Source organism: Schistocerca gregaria, chromosome 2 (genome assembly GCF_023897955.1).
Source record: "Schistocerca gregaria isolate iqSchGreg1 chromosome 2, iqSchGreg1.2, whole genome shotgun sequence".
Lineage (NCBI taxonomy): Eukaryota > Metazoa > Arthropoda > Insecta > Orthoptera > Acrididae > Schistocerca > Schistocerca gregaria.
Genome location: NC_064921.1, coordinates 22,429,276 through 22,451,289, shown reverse-complemented (window position 1 = coordinate 22,451,289; position 22,014 = coordinate 22,429,276).

Genomic DNA, 22,014 nt, shown 5'->3' with positions numbered 1-22,014 from the left:
CTCCAGCTGCTTTATTGCACTGCAAACTATTGACCATTTTCTCCACTTCCTCAAATGTGATCCTATTTCCATCATCATCCCTATCCCATTCCACCTCTAAATCTGAAACATTACTGATGTTATTTTCACCTACATTGAGCAACTCTTCAAAATATTCCCTCCATCTGCCCAAGGCATCCACAGGATTCACCAGCAGTTTTCCTGACCTTTCCAAAATATTTGTCATTTCCTCCTTACCTCCCTTTCGAAGACTGCTAGTTACACTCCAGAATGGTTTTCCGCCAGCTTGACCCATCGTCTCCAACCTGTTTCCAAAGTCTTCCCAAGATTTCTTCTTGGATGCTGTAATTATCTGTTTGGCTTTGTTTCTTTCTTCAACATAACTTTTTCTGTCTACCTGAGTTCTAGTATGTAGCCATTTTTGATACGCCTTCTTTTTCCTTTTACAGGCTGCCTTGACTGTGTCATTCACCCAAGCTGTTTGCTTCATCCCTCTTTCACACACTACTGTTCCAAGACATTCTTTAGCCACTTCTAGTACTGTGTCCCTGTACCATCTCCATTCCTTTCCCAATTACTGTAATTGACTACGTTCAACTAACTGGTACCTTTCTGATATCGCTGTTATGTACATGTGCCTGATCTCCTTATCCTGAAGTTTCTCCACTCTCATCCTCCTACATATGGACCTGACCTCCTGCACTTTGGGCCTCACAATCCCAATTTCACTGATGATTAAATAATGATCAGTGTCATCAAAGAATCCCCTAAATACACGTGTGTCCCTCACAGCCTTCCTGAATTCCCGGTCTGTTATTATATAGTCAATGACAGATCTGGTTCCCCTGCCTTCCCAAGTATACCGGTGAATGCCCTTATGTTTAAAAAAGGAATTACTGATTACTAAGCCCATACTGGCACAGAAATCCAAGAGTTGTTTCCCGTTCCTGTTGGCCTCCATATCCTCTCCAAATTTACCCATAAGCTTTTCATACCCTTCTGTTCGATTTCCAATCCTGGCGTTAAAATCACCCATGAGCAGTACACTGTACTTGTCCTTTACTCTAACAACTACATCACTGAGTGCCTCATAAAATCTATCCATCTTCTCTTGATCTGTCATTTCACAATGCGAATATACTGACACAATCCTAATTTTCTTGCTAGACACTGTCAAATCTATCCACATCAGTCGTTCATTTACATACCTTATTGCAGCTACGCTGGGTTCCATTTCTTTCCTGATGTAAAGCCCTACACCCCATTGTGCTATTCCTGCTTTGACTCCTGACAGGTAAACCTTGTATTCTCCCACTTCCTCTTCTTTCTCACCCCTTACCCGAATGTCACTAACAGCTAAAACGTCCAGCCCCAATTTACTTGCAGCCTCTGCCAGCTCTACCTTCTTCCCAGAGTAGCCCCCTTTGATATTAACAGCTCCCCATCTCATTACCATTTGTTTGCCACGTCTTATCTTAGGAGTCCCTCGTTTTTCAATTAGAGGTGGGACTCCGCCATCTCCAAAGGTCCGAAGCAATTTGCTCTGCTAGTTGCCAGCATCATATTTAAAGTACCAGGGAAGCAGGTTGCTAGCCTTACTTGCCTCGAGTCCCATTGGGTATTACGCCTAATGGTTGAGGGACTAACCGGTGGATTTGGTAGTCTTTGCCGTATGAGCACAAAGATGACCACGACTCAGAATATGTCCGAGATGCCCTGCCTTACTCCAAAGTAACTGGTTTCCCGACTGTCGGGACCACTTACATGGCCACTCATACGTTGCCCGTGGTTCATGAACTACGACATGACTACAGGAACCCACACCATGAACCACTTAAGTTATTGTTTTAAAATAATTATGAAGTTCATTCTTACGAAATATTGAAAAGAAAATCATATTTTGGACATCGCTATCAGAAACGTAATTTCGTTTCTCCATGTTTTAACTTAAAAATAGTTTTCAAAATTTGCTAGGTATTATTCTTCTAACTTTCTTCAAAGTGTTTGATATACTGGTTCCTCGTCTAAGCAATAACGCTCTACATCTTCAGCTTTGTCTTCTTAATTGGCTATCACACAATCTCTCTGAAGTGTGTATACATAACCTTTATATTACCAAACTGTTGGTTCAGAAGGCCGAATAAATCCTCTTTTTTTCTGATTTTATTGGATGTTTCAGACTGACAACATGTAGATGCCTGATCTGATCTGTTGCTACACCTCTTTTTAGCAAGGTCATATAACTTCTCGACGGAAATCCAAACCATATCAGGGCTCCATTCTAAAAACAACATGGTTTCTTTTCCCCGTCAGTTTCTTTTTGAGTACAATTCGTTTCATGTCTCTTATCCCCACTGGCTTCCACAAATGTTGGAAAAGGTCCTTGAAGTTCAAAACACCCCAGTCTATTCCGAGTCTTCAGACATTCCGAATTTTCTGATAAATTCTGTGATATTGTTCAGGAGTTAGTATTTCAGAATGTTTCCAAAGGCTTTTCTCCACTGCACCTAGAAGTCGATCTGCAGGAGGGACCACGCACTGGAATTGTAAGGCGTATCTCCTTTACTGACTCTGGAGATTTTTTTAACAGCCACCAGTAGAGAGAATCAACCACACTGGCGTTCCTGATTTGTCCAGCGCAGTCATCATAAAATAATCTTATTGTTGAAGTGTTTTCTTCATATCTATGCTTGCTCAGAGCATCTATTAAGGCTGAACATTTACCAACCTGGTCTTCAGGCCAGCAGTAAGAGTTTGCAGACTTAATGTCAGTGTACGTAACACAGAGAGCATAATGTGATAGTTGCCGTGCGTACTAAGCGGCACCAGTAGTGACGTTTGGCAGGGGTTGGACTAGCTGTAGATCAAAGCATGAAGACAAGCTATTGGGCAGTATCCCTTTCATTATTTTGTAAAACTGTTCAGCTGTCATTTTATGAGCAGCAAGCTCTGGTAGCATCCTTTATCTTATGACGAACTGTTTACTTAGTTTATTTTATGTTTCACTCTTCAGCAGTAACTACAAACATCTACTGCAGAATCATCAAACCACAAATTAATTTTTTTAGAATATGTTGCTGAAGAACCACTTTTTTACTTTTAATGAATCAGGGACACTTTCAATATACATTTTAAAAACCTTTGTGATAGTTATGCCAGAAGATTGACCACCGTTTCACTTTTTTGTCTGCTATAGTGACTTTTTGTAACTTTCAAATTTGCGATGAATTATATCACACTACTTTCTTTGCAAAAGTTTAGTTTTTTCTGCAATCCCCTCCTCTTTTCTTGCAAATGACATTACCAGCAACTAAGGAGGGAGCAACGCTAGTAAATCGGCTCGTTCCCGTACCGAACAGAGCTCTAAAAACCAGGAACATACAGGAACTTGTATGATGTTTACTATCACTTGAAACATTGTAGTTTGAGCCATCGGTTCTCCAACCTCTTTCCGAGGCCGTTGTCGTTTCGGACTGGAGACAACCATGAAAGAAGACAGAATCCTGGCCTTCTGTACTTTGGTTTAAATGTTGTAGACTTTCAGCCTATTTCTGATTAGATGGTATACAGGAAAGGTCCAGCTTTTGAATCTTTCCTCTTTGTGTCCACAAGAAGCTCGAGCTCCTGCATTTCAGGGACCTTATCACGCTACCTGCAAGAGTAAAATCGATTTAGTGGAGAATCTCGCAAAAAATGTCTTTTAAAACATCTTACTTCTCCATATGCTCAATCGTCTTTTTCACAACGCCCTTCTGCCACTTCCTAGATCCAGAGGAGTGGTCCCCTACACGTACTACTCCTTCCACGTCAGTCATATTTTTTCACGAACAGCAAGCTCTCACCTGAACGAGATACTGGCCAACAAATCTGTTTCATGTTACAATGCGCTGGCTCCAATGATAAGTGGTACGGGTATACAACAGATACATTGTAGTGAACATTGAGACGCACTCTGTCTAGGAGCCACAGCTTGTATTGGTCTTTTCGTTAGCAATCGGCTGCATGTAGCACCTGATACAACCGATACAAAATTCCGTTTTGACCTAAAAGAACCACACAGCACGTTGTAGCACACCTGGTAGAGTAGAAATTCGCTTCGAACTAATTTTTGACTGCGAGTGGACTTACCACGTTTTGAATCGTCACTCCTGCTTTTCACTGCCCTCACAAACCCCAGTGTTGTCACATCATTCATCACCAACAAAGTGGTACGGCTGATGACACCAGCACGGTTTCCACCGTAGCTGCGCATCGGACGGTAATCGGACAGTGCTTCAACATCACTCTGGGCCTAACTGCAGTAGCACCCAAGCCTGATCTGTTATGTATCACCAAGTAAGTTATGCAATCGCACTGGATTACACTGTCGTTGCTAACTGATTTGGGGACAGGATCTCAAGTGCACGGATTGACAAATCGAATGTGACCTACTGAGATAATACTATTTTTCTCAGTGCCTGTGATGGTGTTCCGGAAGGGATTCTCCGCGAAATCGTGAACGGCCGTGGTACCCTGTAATTAAGTGTTCGTGCACCTTAAGGAGAGTGTGTGTGGGGGGGGGGGGGGGGCTGGCATGATATCGCATGGCTGTTCAATTGCAGAGTGGTTCAGAACTTTTGTCAAGATTGCCACACTCGGCCATTTTCCATCGTGCAGGAAAGAGGGTTAGCAAGACACTGAGCCGTGATCTCCACCTGTATATACTCATATGTCTAAGAATCACTTACGCGGGGGGGGGGGGGGGGGGTGAGGGGTGACGAGTTTCAGCGCACTTCCATAAAGATATTGGCGCTAAAAAGTCATGCTTTAGTATCGAGAATATAGATACACAGATGTTCATCGATTTGCATGGTCGTTTCTTGCTAGTGATAGAAATTGTACTGAGCGCTCAAGTAAATAGGAAACTTCTGATATCGGTGGACATTATAATATCAAAGGCATTCCTTTCCCCATAAAACTCCGGAAAGTACCAAAATTCAAGAGACAGAACCTAATTATTCCTTTCACATGTAAGCCCTGGGTGTTGATAAGCCAGAAGAAGACCATAAACAAACTATGAAGAACAAAGATGTCAAGTATAAAATAGCTGCACCCATACACTTTTCCAAATTAGCTGGTCAGCGCCCTAAACGTGTAGACTACTTGCTGTTCTCTGAAGAACGAGAAGCAACACTACATAAGGATCAAAAGCATGTCCCGTGCACTTTCCTCATAATTATGTAATAAAGAACATGCTGTAGATGCCTCTACTCTTTCAGCCAAAGTGAGGTCCTAGAAAGGCACTTCACTGACAGTTCGGTATGTATGGAGATGCCTACCAAAGATAAAAAAGTTCTTATGGTTTAAATGATGTCGCTTCCTAGCTTTGATCGACTTCGTGTGCCGTCTTTCTCCTGTAGCACTAAGTGAAGATGACGTCTCTGCCTCCCATACTACCTTCACAGATTGGCATGTGCTGTTTGTAGTATTCTGTCAAATTATAAGCTCCTACGGCCCTAGCTGCAACAAATTCGAATCCTTCATCAAGGATGATCCTATGACTTGTTCGCTCACTGACCTCGAAAACCTTGATGGGATTTATCGCAGCAACGTCCCAATGACTGAATCGCAGGAGAATAATGCCTACTAGTAACTGGTAGTTAAGTGTTATATTTGTTGGATGCCGATGGATATAGAGGCCATAACTCCATACAGAAGCATTGCCATGTAACGGGGAAGTTCAGTAGCGCAGCTCACAATACACGCAGCTTGAAGTAGCAACTCCCATGGCACATACACGTCTTCTTTCAAAGTTTGTTTGCGTATGATCCTGACTTTTTCGTTAACCGCTTGGGTGATTTCGATTTTGAGGATTATAAGGTCTGTATCACCAGTGACACCGATGAGAAATGCATTTCTTTTTCCGAGAGAACCATGAAAATAGTGATACACCAATTAACAGACACTTCTTTTTAGAAACTTCCTGAGGCAATGCGTCAGGACGTGTATATCACCAGAGCCGCATATCCCCGATGACGCAAAGTTTCAGCTTCTCATGAAGAACGGTGACTTTCTATACGAATACCCGGATTCGATACGGAGACTCCAGGAAACCCTATTGCCCAACATAACCACATTTTCCATCACACTGACACGCACTAACATAGCAAATGTGAAATATCAACATGCTGTGAATGTTTGGCAGGCGTTCGGCGTAGCTGATTTTGAACAGACGCTAGATTATATATAAACACCACTGTGCATCTGCTTGTGGACGTTTTCGAAAAACTCTGGAGTGACTTATATTTTATCGTACGAGGGCTTTAATGGGAAGCAACGTTAAGATCACCTTTCAACAGGTGACCACTGTTTAAATGTTGCTCTTCATTGAATTCACAGTTGCTTTGCTTGTGCATGGGTAAGTAGAAGGCAAATAACCCGTGAATGAGTGAGGTTTTCTGACGATCTAAGTAAAATAACTTACTTGGACGTAACCCACCTCTATGGGTACACCATGTAACGAGGTATACCATCTGGGAAGGTTCCGAGTCATGTTCAAAGGGGAAATTTCCAGATTTAAGGGAAGGATGCCTTATGTGGCTCCGGACACTGGTAAAACATGTGTTCTGGAGGTAGGTATAGGTTGACTGACACAGAAGATTACAGCATCCAGCCGCTTTTTATAATGCTACTTATTTACTTAAACAGCGCCGTTACTGCTTTAGAACCGATAGGTCCATCCTCAGACGGCTACTTCACGTTTTATGTTACGCTTTGAATTTTGTTTCCCCACCTGACGAAACTACCTTGGGGTGGCGATGCTTTACAACCAAAACAAGAGGTGACACAACGGCTTTTTAATTGTAATTATGCCTTACAACGATCTTAAGTGATTGAAACAAATTATTATGAAGTGCAAGATGTTTCGGTTACTTACAATGCAAGTTGGCCTCAGATTAAAGGTGTATGCTTACCGTATGAGTGCAGCTAAGACCCAGAGACGTGCTGAATGTGTACACTGTGTGGCCTCAAAGCTCTCACGATGGAAGATTATAAGATGTGCTTCCACGAGGACGTTGGCACAGCTCCAGTTATGGTGTGCCCAGTAATGTGTCGATTGAAAGTCCAGTGCAGCTGTAAATGGGGTTGTCGTGTTATGACGAGAGACCGTTCATCTGTGGGGATTGAATCAGCACCCAGTTATTGTCACACGGTTCACTGATGTGACTGAATGTGTGGCTGTGTATTTATTTGTTAGTAGTTGATATGTGTGTGAGCAGAATAGTTGGATGAACCACTTGTCGTAGTTGTGTGTGTGTGTGTGTGTGTGTGTGTGTGTGTGAGAGAGAGAGAGAGAGAGAGAGAGAGAGAGAGAGAGAGAGGGAGAGAGAGGGAGGGAGGGAGGGAGGGAGGGAGAGTGTGTGTGTGTGTGTGTGTGTGTGTGTGTGAGTATATGAGTATGAATACCTCATTGCAGACTATGTGCATGTGTGTGTTTATGTGCTGTGGTAGGGGAGGGGGGGGGGGGCTCTTTACCTGCTGCTGCTGCTAGTTCTCTTTTTCTATTTATAATGTATAAACAAAAAATTATGAGAAAGATATTATTAAAACGTAATTATTGTACATAAAATGGTCAGAAAGGAAATGTAAATGTTGTGTAAAATTTAGCAAATGTGTATAGAACCAAAATAAAAACTGTAGAATATAAGTTCCTCTTACCTGTTTTAGCTTCAGGATGAATAAATGTGTCTGAGAGACCTAATTCATCAGAAAAAAATAACTTTGCAAAAAGAACCAATATATGCACATATGTGTAGGGAAAAAGGCTATCTAAATACATCAACAAAAAACTAAAAGAAAATTAGCTTTGCCAATTATCATATATATAAAAAACATCTTTGTGAATAAATTACTGTCTGATATGACACTAGAAACCAACTGCTTTGTAAGTAAAAGGCAAAATAGTTAATAAACAAAAAAATATTATTGCTAAAATTGTGTTGGAAAAAAGATAATTATATCATTGTTTTGAGTAGTTACATCACTGTTTTTATTTCCAAACCCTCTGTCTATAGATTTATTGTTTCTAATAAAGCTGAACCTGACTCCACGATGAAGACCTCCAAAGCCTACACAGTTGAGCTTGTTATAAAGGATGATAAGTTAGAGGAGGTGAGCTCGAATTTTATTGGTCGAGAGGTTTCACACCATTTCAGTACGCTCCCATCGGTCTAATTGGTTCCCGTGAATTTAATCAAGCTACATCAAGACGTTCAATATAATAGTTTGCTTCCCTAAAATGTATTGCTAGCATCATGTGAATGGTATCGAGTTACGTCACATCTTGAACATAATTCCCACAGTTGCTTAGGTGTTAGTGAGTATCTCTGGTGGCCTTCATCATGGTTATCCATAGAGAGGGGAGCGGGGTTTGACTTTGTTATAAGATTTCTAGGTGCCTAACCTAACAATGGATTTGTTACCCGATACCCCCTTATCTTATCAGTGACCAGATAAGATTATTGCCTTGATCTGTACCAGCCCTTTTATCTCATGATAACCTGGGATCTATGGATCAAGGCCAACAGGCAGATTACATATTCCTAGATTTCCGAAAAGCATTTGACACCGTGCCCCAATGCAGATATCATCGAAGTTTCGAGGATACGAAATAGTTTCCCAGATGAGTGGCTTTAAGACCTCTTAAGTAACAGAACCTGATACATTATCCCTGTCGACAAATATTTACAGGACACAATGGCATAGCAGGGAGCGCCATAGGTAAGTGTAAAAGGGCCGCTGTTATTTTCTATATACATAAATGATCTGAAGGATAAGGTGAGCAGCACTTCCCACTATTTGCTGCTAACGTTATAGCATAGGAAAAGTGTTGTTGTTGAGTGACTTTAACAGGATACTTACACAAAATTTCTACCTGATGTAATGTATGGCAGCCTACTCCGATCTTAGAAAAATTTAATTCGGATGAATAGGAAAAACAATTCTGTAACTTTCGAAAATAATATTAGTCATGTGCTGCTTCACACAGTCACGTCGATTAAATATTTCGATACTCAAAAACTGGTATTTGTGTTACAACATTGTTTCTTAATGTTATACTGCCTTACTAACTAATGAGGGGGTACTGAATAGAAATGGGGAGAAGAGGAAATTGTGGCACAACCTGGCTAAAAGAAGGGACCAGTTGATAGGACACTATCTGAGGCATCAAGGGATCACAAATTTAGTATTGGAGGGGGGCGTGGAGGGTAAAAATCGTAGAGGTAGACCAAGAGATGAATACACTAAGCAGATTCAGAAGGATGTAGGTTGCAGTAGTTACTCGGAGATGAAGAAGCTTGCACAGGATAGAGTAGCATGAAGAGTTGCATCAAATCAGTCTCTGGACAGAAGACCACAACAAGAACTACTACAGCCTTACGCGTTTAGGGTTTACACCTTTCTCAAATGCTGGGCAAGACAAATACGTACAAACTTAAGAAGCCAGCACTTAGTAAAAAACATTTGAAAAAATACATCAAATGCAACGTCGTATAAGAAAGAAGAGCGGCAAATCTCACGAAATCATCTATAAGATATTCTTAGGTAAAACAAAACTGGATTTATGGAACATAGATACAAAGTACCGGGTCAAAATTACTTGATGACATCCGAATGCAAAGTGGTAAGCTGTACACATCGAAGTATTATGTGATGAAGCGGCGAGATGGCGGTACTACATAGTGTTAATAATTTCTTTTCATGTTCTGAAACATAAGGATAGTGATACACCTGATTGCTGCAATGTAGTTTTAAGAGACAAAACATTTTATTACGTGTATAACATCATGCGTTTTATTAGCTGACAATTACCCGCACTGGTGTAAGGACAGTGGCGAAGATTATCAGCGTAAGATGGCGTCATTGTATAAAAACGTAGTCAGATTAAGTGAAAATGTGGCTTTTTAATAAGATAATGTATTACAACAAATGAGTAATTTAGCATTCATTAATGCGTACATAAAAACCTTTAAATCGCTGTATTGGTATTCCAACCATAAAATCAAATAAAATTTACAGAGTTATAGGCAGAATGACGGGAATAATATTTGGTATGTAACTGTTTTGCAGAGGTAACCTACAGTGTACGAAAGAAAGTGCCAAACGTAATATATTTAGTGACAGGAATACACCAGTTGAGTGTATATTTAATATACAACTCAAGGTAAATAGTACAAGTAGTAAAAATGTTGTGAACATGCACAATGTGTAACCCACAATTCGAGGGCAGTAAGCGTATCATTAAAAATCTAACAGTATTGTGTAACGATATTACACTTGTGATAGAATCAGCAGTAAATAAAAACTAAGGTAACAGTATGTAAAAGCGGGATACGATAGATAAAGCGTAGAGACAACGTGTTCTGATATATAAGATTGGAAAGTGACATAAAGGGAGGTGTTAATTTTTATTTTCTTATTTTTTCATGTTTCTAAAATGCTATCCATATCACATAATAAATAATCTAATCGTTGTCTTACAGAAAACCAACTGGAAAAATACAGTCGTTGTACATCATAAGGGCTGTCAGGTACAACACCAATTGTAAATAATTTTGCGTCAGTTATTGCAAAACATAAAATTTTTGATTAATTCCATGTAGTAGTGCCATCTCGCCGCTTCTTCAGCTAATACTTCGTTGTGTGCAGTTAGTCAGTAGGCATTCAGATGTCATCAAGTAATGTAGACCAGATACTTTACATCCATGTTCGACAAATTCGGTTTAGTTTTACCTAAGAATATCTGATAGCTACGTCGGTGAGTTCTGTCTCTCTTCGTTGTTTTATTATGTACGTTTCATGTATTTTATTAATGTTATACTCTGAGTGCTTGCTGCCTGCTTTTGTGCGAAATACGTTTTATGTAATTGTACCAATATATTTCCACTTATATCCTTTCATGTATTGCTCTTGTAGAGCCAGTGGGAAAGGCGTACGGCCGAAACGCGTAAGGCGGTATAAAATTGTTAGACACAATAGTCAAGAAAAATGTCTGATTTTGGTTTAGGCTTAACGCTGCAAAGCGATGTGAAATGGAAAAGACGCATAAGGACGGCAGTAAGGAAGGCGAATGGTCGACTTCGGATAATGTGGAGAAATTAAAGAAAGTGTAGTTGATGTGTAAAGAACTGTCAGTGGTGTGACCCATTCTTAAGTTCTGCTTGATTGTTTGGGCTGCACACCGGGTCATATCAAAGAAAGACATGGAACCAGATCAGAGGTGTGCTGCTAGATTTTTCACTGGTAGGTTGAGTCAGCATGCAAGTATTACGGAGATGATTGAGGAGCTCAGGCTGGTAGAAAGACAACGTTATTTTCGCGGGATGCTACTGGAAAATTTAGAGAACCGGCATTTGAAGCTGAATGGAGACAGATAGTACGGCCGCCAGTGCACATTTTTCGTAAGGGTCATGAAGATACTACATGTAAACAAGGGCAGACAGACTGTCGTTCTTCTATAGCTGTATTTACGGATGGAAAGGAGAAGTAAATGACTCATAGTGGTAGAGATATATTCTGCCATGCACCGTACTGTGGACCACGGTGTGTGTATCTAAATGTAGCTGAATTCTTGTCGTTTTCTGGCCATTTAGGTACCCTGTCGACAGAATACTGGAACTTCTTGTATACTTTTTTGAAATTCAAGTGACACCTAAATGATCCCTTCACTTTCACGTACCTTTATTAAAGGAATCTTGGAACCCGGAGAGCGGGTGGTAAGTTCATGATGACACAGGGCAGGGTGGGGAAATTATGAAAGCACTGTGAATGCTTACAGACGGGGTACGTAGAGAGAGAAAAGGACAGATCGTAAGGGAGAGAGGGAAAGAGGGCGAAAGAACGGGGGAGAACGTCCACTGGTACGTCTACTGCCTGTTTCTGGTCTGCTCCGGTCGGACACGGCCAATAACCTTAATGCACCACAACGCTCCGTGAAAGGGCCGCGGGAACAATGTAGGCTACTTCCGCGGAGAGCCCGTCCGTGCAAGATAGGCCCTGCTCTGCCGACAAGTACTCCGCTGATTGCGGAATTCCTCTCGCCTGTGTTCGCGCCGCCAGCAGAGCGTCACCAAACACTGGCGCAGTACGCCGCCAAACTCTCTGACTCTCAAGTGGGTCTCCTCCCAAAGAGAGTGCCTCACTGAGTGAATCCTTTAAAGCAGACATGTCGGTAAGGCGACCTCCTACAGGATATAAGGAATAGCGCAGCATTCGACTTCAAGGACAAGTTACATCCTTATTATGCTACACTGTAATATCCCAGATTGTCGTCATTGAATAAGTAATGCAAAGCGGTTTTTTTTTCTCGGCCAATTTCGTTTGAAAACATACGGAATCTGTTGTGGAACCTCGTGAAAAATTCCTGCTTCAGCCTCTATACTTTCACGAAGTATCGAGGGTAGGCGCTATGCTTAGCCGTCAAAATGGGTCTGTGGCGGTGATGCAAGCTAAGCAAAGAGCTGTCATTGAGTTTCTTTTGGGGTGAAAACCGGACCATCACAGATATTCAAAGTCACTTGAAGAATATCTACGTAGACCTATCAGTGAACAAAAGCACGGTGAGTCGTCGGGCAAGGCGTCTGTCACCATCGCAACAATCTCAAACAAACATGTTCAGCTCCCGCGTCCCGACCGGCCGCACGAAGCTGTAACTCCCGCAACGATGGAGCGTACTGATACTCTCTTTCGAGTTTATTGGTGGATCACAATAAACACATCGCTTCACAAGTGGACTTCTCAGTTGGTAGTCCTGACACACTCATCCAGCAGTAGCGGTACTCAAAGTGTTAGCCCGCTACGTTCTTAGCCGCCTAATAGAAGGCCCTAAGGTGCAACGAAGAACCGTCTGTGCGGATTTCTTACGAAATACGAGGCTGGTCATGACAGGTTTTTGTTGAACGTCGTTACAGAGTATGAAACATCTTCCGACTTTCATTTGTTTGGCCCAATGAAGGACTCACTGCGCCGGAAGCAGTACGTGGATGGAAGGGGGTTTACTGAGGCAGCAAGACGGTGGCTCAGACGTCGACCGGCTCAGACGATAGACAAGGTACAGTGATTCCATGCAGTCATACAAGCCATACCAGTAAGCTAGCGTAAGGCTCTCGCATTCAGCAGAGACTATGTTGAAAAATAGGAATTTATAGTAAAAAGAGTGGGGAGTAATATGGTGTATTGGAGTCCCAAATGAAACCAATTTGTTTTCAAAGGAAAATGTGTTAATTACTTCTTGTATGTCCCTCGTAATACAGTACGAGCACAGACTCGTAAATTGCAGACAAGGGATGTGATGGTGGGATAGGAGTTCTTCCTATGAAACATACCCTAACTTGTACGTGAAAGTTTCATACGAGGTTTATTTAACTGGGATTATATAACACTGTTAGAATGATGTACGTTTCACGTATTAGTGCACGTAGTTAAAGTAGAACGTCTCACGATATTTATTACTTTCTTAAAGACGTGGCAACCAATCAAGTACGAGAACATGAGCCACCGCATCTTCAGGGTAAATGTGGTTTCTGCGTGTACGGCTGCTGAGGACCTAGAAAACATTTATAAGTAGCTGAAAATAGTAAGAGAACATGAGCTGAGTCGTTGTTTAACACACGCGGCGGGCTGCGTCCTGGTGTACCTGAAATAATTTAAAATTCTGACCATATGTGCTTGCTCATTTTACTTCTCTTGATTAACGGAGCCAGTTTTTAGCGAATATGCTGGCTCCTCGCACAGTTTTAGGTGAATTTAGAGAATGATGCAGCAAATGGCGACCAACAATTAACGTTTGTGTGCTACACTGTAAACGCCAATAACTCGGAGAAAAGGTGCTTTACACCCATAAGCCCATGAAACAAAACCAGTTATTTTATGTTAACGAACAATAATTATATTCTGAGGTAACAAACAGAAATTATCACTTCACAAACCCTTCCATCCACTTACCAAACTGCTAGCGTACACGTTTTGTACCTTATTCTGCCAAGGACTCGAAGAGAAGTAAATTTTACTAATATCACAGTCCTTACATAATACACTGTATTTTCTTTGATTTTCTTGCATCACAGGAACAACTGTTTTCTTAGTTTATTGTATTTTTTGTTACTTCGTGTCTTTTCACACGAAAGAAAATATTTATTTACCACTTTTTCAATTTCCAGGCTACAGAACGCTGGCAGACTCTATGTCATTAACTTCAGAGTCTCACATATGACAGACACTTCTGGTGCCAGCAATATTGCTTGAAAACGGGTACGTTCCCAATATATATCCCATGTAAGTCACACTTAGTCTCCATACCTCTTTTATTGATTCTAGGATGAGTTTCCTGCCTCATGAACCATGGACCTTGCCGTGGTGGGGATGCTTGCATGCCTCAGTGATACAGATGGCCGAGGTGCAACCAAAACGGAGGGGTATCTGTTGAGAGGCTAGACAAACGTGTGGTTCCTGCAGAGGGGCAGCAGCCTTTTCAGCAGTTGCAGGGGCAACAGTCTGGATGATTGACTGATCTGGCCTTCCAACACTAACCAAAACGGCCTTGCTGTGCTGGTACTGCGAACGGCAGAAAGCAAGGGGAAACTACAGCCGTAATTTTTCCCGAGGGCTTGCAGCTTTACAGTATGCTTAAATGATGATGGCGTACTCTTGGGTAAAATATTCCGGAGGTAAAATAGTCCCCCATTCGGATCTCCGGGCGGGGACTACTCAACAGGACGTCGTTACCGGGAGAAAGAAAACTGGCGTTCTACGAATCGGAGCGTGGAATGTCAGGTCCCCTAATAGGGCGGGTAGGTTAGAAAATTTAAAAATGGAAATGGATAGGTTGAAGTTAGATATAGTGGGAATTAGTGAAGTTCAGTGGCAGGAGGAACAAGACTTTTGGTCAGGTGAATAAAGGGTTATAAATACAAAATCAAATAGGGGTAATGCAGGAATAGGTTTAATAACGAATAAAAAAATGGTAGTGCCGGTAAGCTACTACCAACAGCATAGTGAACTCATTATTGTGGTCAGGATAGACACGAAGCCCATCCCTACTACAATAGTACAAGTTTATATGCCAACTATCTCTTCAGATGATGAAGAAATTGATGAAATATATGACGAGATAATAGAAATTATTCAGGTAGTGAAGGGAGACGAAAATTTAAAAAAGATCTTCCCACCAAATTTTAGGACAAGCTTTTCACTGGCTCGTCCGATTCCTTGTGAGAGACTTCTAGAAGATTCTTATAGCTTTCTCGCGGCAGAACGGTGCCAAATAAGGCGTATTCTCGGAATCTGATTGGTCAGTGCCATCGACCAGCGTGATAGAGATCAATGTCTTACATCTCCACCTTTATTTGGCGGAGCTGCTGTTAGGTAGAGATATGTAAGTTATTATAAGTTTAATAGCTGTGCAAGTGACGATAACGCTTAAAAGTAAAACAGTCATCACAATATTCTTGAAAGGTACTTGTTGATTTAGTAAGATTAAACATGGTATAACTCATTGTAAATGTTTGGGATTATTATTGATAACACTTGTGAATGGTTAACAGCCGACAGGTCCTGGCCTATATGAGAATATCAATGACTTCCCTCATCAGATATCCCATTCTCTTTTCGTTATAATTTAGCATCACTATCATAAGTGCAGTAGCCGTATCGTACCGGCTTCTGTCCACAGAAAAGTGAGTCATTTACGCTCTGAATTTAAGAAAGAGGGCTTAATCCAACCCCACACATTATAGCACGGTACAGTTCTAGGATGACGATAACTAGATATTTGCATGCAGTTGATTCAAAAATGGCTCTGAAAAATATGGGACTTAACATCTGAGGTAATCAGTCGCCTAGAACTTAGAACTATTTAAACCTAACTAACCTAAGGACATCACACACATCCATTCCCGAGGCAGATTTCGAACCTGCGACCGTAGCGGTCGCGCGGATCCAGAATGAAGCGCCTACAACCGCCTGGCCACACCGGCCGGCATGCAGTTGGCACCTTTCTGATTTGTACTGCCCCCTACAGACAGCTACGTGAAAGCGTGAAGCTGGTAATTTTAAAGACACATTGCAAACTACAGCATTTATTAACATTCTCTTCATCAACCGACATGATACTTCTCTGCAAGATAATGGAACCTCAAATCATATAACTGACCCCTATGGATTAGAAAAGGAGTGAAAAATTAGTGGGAGAAAGTTCAGCTTGATGTGTAATCTGTGCAATAAGGAAACGGATACTACATTCGGAGGGAGGTTAATCATGCAAGCATTAAAGGAATCTATGGGAAAAGAAAGCAAACACTGACACTTTAGCAAAGAAAATTACAGAATACTTGCGAGACAAACGGAGGGAGGCAAGTTGGACCTCCTCTAATTAAAACTTCTGTAGTTAATAGCAGGACGGACCATTTCGGAACCAAGTCTTTCTGAAACAACGAACCGGACACTCACACAAATTGAAACACTGATTTTAAATTGTTTCATAATTAAACTGTTCTCCAAAAGAGGAAACATGAAATCCTGAGGGAGCTATCAATTACTCCTAGGACCATAACCCATTGCTAACCACACTGCAATTACTTGTTCCTTATCATTTCAGTGTGCACGCTGAAGCAACCCCAGACGTTACCAACCTCTGCGATTTTCCATCACTCATCAACTGCATCCAACAAGAACGTGATTTGTACAGCGCCCAAACGTTCATATGAGAATCTCAACACTGAATTTTCTCCCAATAGCAGGTTCTATCTGACCATACCCAGCAACGAAATTACTCTTCTTAATCTCTATAATTCCCAGCGCAACTGACTGCACAAAAACCTGATTGCAGTTTCAGGCCGGCCGCGGTGGTCTCGCGGTTCTAGGCGCACCGTCCGGAACCGCGCGACTGCTACAGTCGCAGGTTCGAATCCTGCCTCGGGTATGGATGTGTGTGATGTCCTTAGGTTAGTTAGGTTTCATCTACATCTACATGACTACTCTGCAATTCACATTTAAGTGCTTGGCAGAGGGTTCATCGAACCACAATCATACTATCTCTCTACTATTCCACTCCCGAACAGCGAGCGGGAAAAACGAACACCTAAACCTTTCTGTTCGAGCTCTGATTTCTCTTATTTTATTTTAATGATCATTCCTACCTATGTAGGTTGGGCTCAACAAAATATTTTCGCATTCGGAAGAGAAAGTTGGTGACTGAAATTTCGTAAAAAGGTCTCGCCGCGACGAAAAACGTCTATCCTGTAATGACTTCCATCCCAACTCGTGTATCATATCTGCCACACTCTCTCCCCTATAACGCGATAATACAAAACGAGCTGCCCTTCTTTGCACCCTCTCGATGTCCTCCGTCAATCCCACCTGGTAAGGATCCCACACCGCGCAGCAATATTCTAACAGAGGACGAACGAGTGTAGTGTAAGCTGTCTCTTTAGTGGACTTGTTGCATCTTCTAAGTGTCCTGCCAATGAAACGCAACCTTTGGCTCGCCTTCCCGACAATATTATCTATGTGGTCCTTCCAACTGAAGTTGTTCGTAATTTTAACACCCAGGTACTTAGTTGAATTGACAGCTTTGAGAATTGTACTATTTATCGAGTAATCGAATTCCAACGGATTTCTTTTGGAACTCATGTGGATCACCTCACACTTTTCGTTATTTAGCGTCAACTGCCACCTGACACACCATACAGCAATCTTTTCTAAATCGCTTTGCAGCTGATACTGGTCTTCGGATGACCTTACTAGACGGTAAATTACAGCATCATCTGCGAACAGTCTAAGAGAACTGCTCAGATTGTCACCCACGTCATTTATATAGATCAGGAACAGTAGAGGTCCCAGGACGCTTCCCTGGGGAACACCTGATATCACTTCAGTTTTACTCGATGATTTGCCGTCTATTACTACGAACTGCGACCTTCCTGACAGGAAATCACGAATCCAGTCGCTCAACTGAGACGATACCCCACAGCTCCGCAGCTTGATTAGAAGTCGCTTGTGAGGAACGGTGTCAAAAGCTTTCCGGAAATCTAGAAATACGGAATCAACTTGAGATCCCCTGTCGATAGCGGCCATTACTTCGTGCGAATAAAGAGCTAGCTGCGTTGCACAAGAGCGATGTTTTCTGAAGCCATGCTGATTACGTGTCAATAGATCGTTCCCTTCGAGGTGATTCATAATGTTTGAATACAGTATATGCTCCTAAACCCTACTGCAAACCGACGTCAATGATATAGGTCTGTAGTTAAATGGATTACTCCTACTACCCTTCTTGAACACTGGTGCGACCTGCGCAATTTTCCAATCTGTAGGTACAGATCTATCGGTGAGCGAGCGGTTGTATATGAGTGCTAAGTAGGGAGCTATAGTATCAGCGTAATCTGAAAGGAACCTAATCGGTATACAATCTGGACCTGAAGACTTGCCCGTATCAAGCGATTTGAGTTGCTTCGCAACCCCTAGGGCATCTACTTCTAAGAAACTCATGCTAGCAGATGTTCGTGTTTCAAATTCTGGAATATTCCATTCGTCTTCCCTGGTGAAGGAATTTCGGAAAACTGCGTTCAATAACTCCGCTTTAGCGGCACAGTCGTCGATAACAGTACCATCGGCACTGCGCAGCGAAGGTATTGACTGCGTCTTGCCGCTTGTGTACTTTACATACGACCAGAATTTCTTCGGATTTTCTACCAAATTTCGAGTCAATGTTTCGTTGTGGAACCTGTTAAAGGCATCTCGCATCGAAGTACGTGCCAAATTTCGCGCGTCTGTAAATTTTAGCCCATCTTCAGGATTTCGCGTTCTTCTGAACTTCGCATGCTTTTTCCATTGCCTCTGCAACAGCGTTCGGACCTTTTTTGTGTACCACGGGGGATCCGTTCCATCTCTTACCAATTTATGAGGTATGAATATCTCAATTGCTGTTGCTACTATATCTTTGAATTTGAGCCACATCTCGTCTACATTCGCATAGTCAGTTCGGAAGGAATGGAAATTGTCTTTTAGGAACGCTTCTAGTGGCACTTTATCCGCTTTTTTAAATAAAATTATTTTGCGTTTGTTTCTGCTGGATTTGGAAGAAATGGTATTGAGCCTAGCTACAATGACCTTGTGATCACTAATTCCTGTATCAGTCATGATGCTCTCTATCAGCTCTGGATTGTTTGTGGCCAAGAGGTCAAGTGTGTTTTCGCAACCATTTACAATTCGCGTGGGTTCGTGGACTAACTGCTCGAAATAATTTTCGGAGAATGCATTTAGGACAATCTCGGAAGACGTTTTCTGCCTACCACCGGTTTTGAACAAGTATTTTTGCCAACATACCGAGGGTAGGTTGAAGTCCCCACCAACTATAACCGTATGAGTGGGGTATTTATTTGTTACGAGACTCAAACTTTCTCTGAACTGTTCCGCAACTGTATAGTCGGAGTCTGGGGGTCGGTAGAAGGAGCCAATTATTAACTTAATTCGGCTGTTAAGTATAACCTCCACCCACACCAATTCGCACGGAGTATCTACTTCGACTGCACTACAAGATAAACCACTACTGACAGACACAAACACTCCACCACCAATTCTGCCTAATCTATCTTTCCTGAACACCGTCTGAGACTTCGTAAAAATTTCTGCAGAACTTATTTCAGGCTTTAGCCAGCTTTCTCTACCCATAAGTAGTTCTAAGTCCAGGGGACTGATGACGTGAGATGTTAAGTCCCATAGTGCTCAGAGCCATTTGAACGATTGGGAATAGTGCTACCAGTCTATATTAGAGTGTAGTTCAGCAAGGAGTTGACCAGTAATTGGTGGGTAATTGCTAATTACACAGACTGTCACACGTGTCAGTTCCAAAAATGATGTACAAAACACAATAATACGGAATCTCATTGAAATTTTATTATTTAGTGAACTGTATACTGTGATGTTTAATTCTGATACAATTTTCTGCATTTGCTCTTATGTCAGTATGATTAATATATATTCCTCTGCACTGATACTTGCTTTCACAATTGTATTACTCTATATTATGACAGGAGAAATGAATTGTATCAAATCACTGTAGAACAGTTTAGTCAACCAATGAAAAGCTGTGAATTTTGTATCTGTCTGTTATAGACTTTTGACTGTTAGAAACAGCCTGTAGTTTGTTTTCTCTGGGTTTAAGAATGTATACAGAATGTGTGTGTGTGTGTGTGTGTGTGTGTGTGTGTGTGTGTGTGTGTGTGTGTGTGTGTGTGTGTGGGTGGGTGGGTGTGTCTGTGTATGTGTGTGAAACATACGTTCCTTAACGCCTCTTGGAAGACGGGTTCCTCGGATACTGAGACATAATCTTATACAACATATTTTGTTTTGTCATCTCTCAATGAAGTTTTTCAGGTTATCAGTGGCACATTCATTTAAATCAATTCAACATCCCATGAGCTTTCTCCATACCTTCTAATAATCCTTTTTGTAAGAAACTCAACGGAGAAATAATGCTCTAGAATGTGTTGACTAAATGAGCTAAATACTAAAACTGATTCCTCTAATCACTCTCAGAATGGCATATGCATTTCTGGCATCTACTTGTATGAGATTGTTATCATCTTAATTTATGAAAATCGGAAAATCTGGATTCGAGTCTCCGTCCAGGAAAAATTTTCATATGTCTCTTTAGGTAGTACATCATTACAGTTTCCTTGAACTCCAGGAACAAATTTCGATATTTGAAATTTTAAGTAGTTATCCCCCCACGATCCATAGACCTCGCCGTTGGTGGGGAGTCTTGCGTGACTCAGCGATATAGATAGCCGTACCGTAGGTGCGTTTAGAGGCCAGACAAACGTGTGGTTCCAGAAGAGGGGCAGCAGCCTTTTCAGTAGTTCCAGGGGCAACAGTCTGGATGATTAAATGATCTGGCCTTGTAACAATAACCAAAACGGCCTTGCTGTGCTGGTACTGCGAACGGCTGAAAGCAAGAGGAAACTACGGCCGTAATTTTTCCCGAGGGCATGCAACTTTACTGTATGGTTAAATTTTACCTCCGGAATATTTTACCCAAGAGGACGCCATCGTCATTTGAGTAGTTTGTTTATGATGGACCAATGACAGTTTACTGTATCATAAACAAACTACTCGACTCCAAGGGGAAGTTCGGTTTGATGACCGTAGCCATGTTAGCCGTTTGGTGGAAAGTCAGCAACGAGATCGAAGTATTCAATCTCGACGCAGTTTCTGTGTTGTATCTTCAATATGAGGCTGCTAGTGTTACTGTAAACATGCAGTGGTTCATGCGAAACAGGCTCCTTGACTCCCATGGTAAGTTATACACGGTGACCATAGCCGTATTATTCCCTTCCAGGAGCCTAAAGTATTCAATTACGACGCAATTTCATTGTTGCGTCGTCATTCTCAGGGTGCCAGGGTTACATTAACATACAGTGGGGCATCGGAAACAAGCAACTTGACTCCCAGGGGAAGTTCTGTACAGTGAGTGCAGCTGTGTTAATCCCCTGGAGTGAAGTCGGCAGAGAGCCTGAAGTATTCACTCGTGACGTATTTTCTGTGTTGCATCGTCAATATGAGGGTGCTATGGTCACAGTGAACTGCCAGTGGTGCATCGAAAACGAGCTACTTGACTCTCAGCGCAGGTTACGTAAGGTGACAGTAGCAGTGTTAGTCACTAGATAGAAGTCGGCAAGGAGCCTGATGTATTAGATTTCGACTCCATTTCTGTGCTACATAGTGAATAGAGGGGTTTTAGGTTTACAGAAAGCTAGCACTGGTTTATCAGAAACAAGCTACTTGATACCAGGGTAAGTTCTGTATCGTGAACAGAGCCATGTTATTCACTGGCGAGAAGTCTGCAGGTAGCTTGAAGTATTCAACTGTGACGCAGTTTCTGTGTTGCCTCATCAATATGAGGGTTCTAGGGTTACACAAAACCAGCAGTGGTGTATTCAGAAGAAGATACTAGACTCCCAGAGTAATTTACAAATGGTG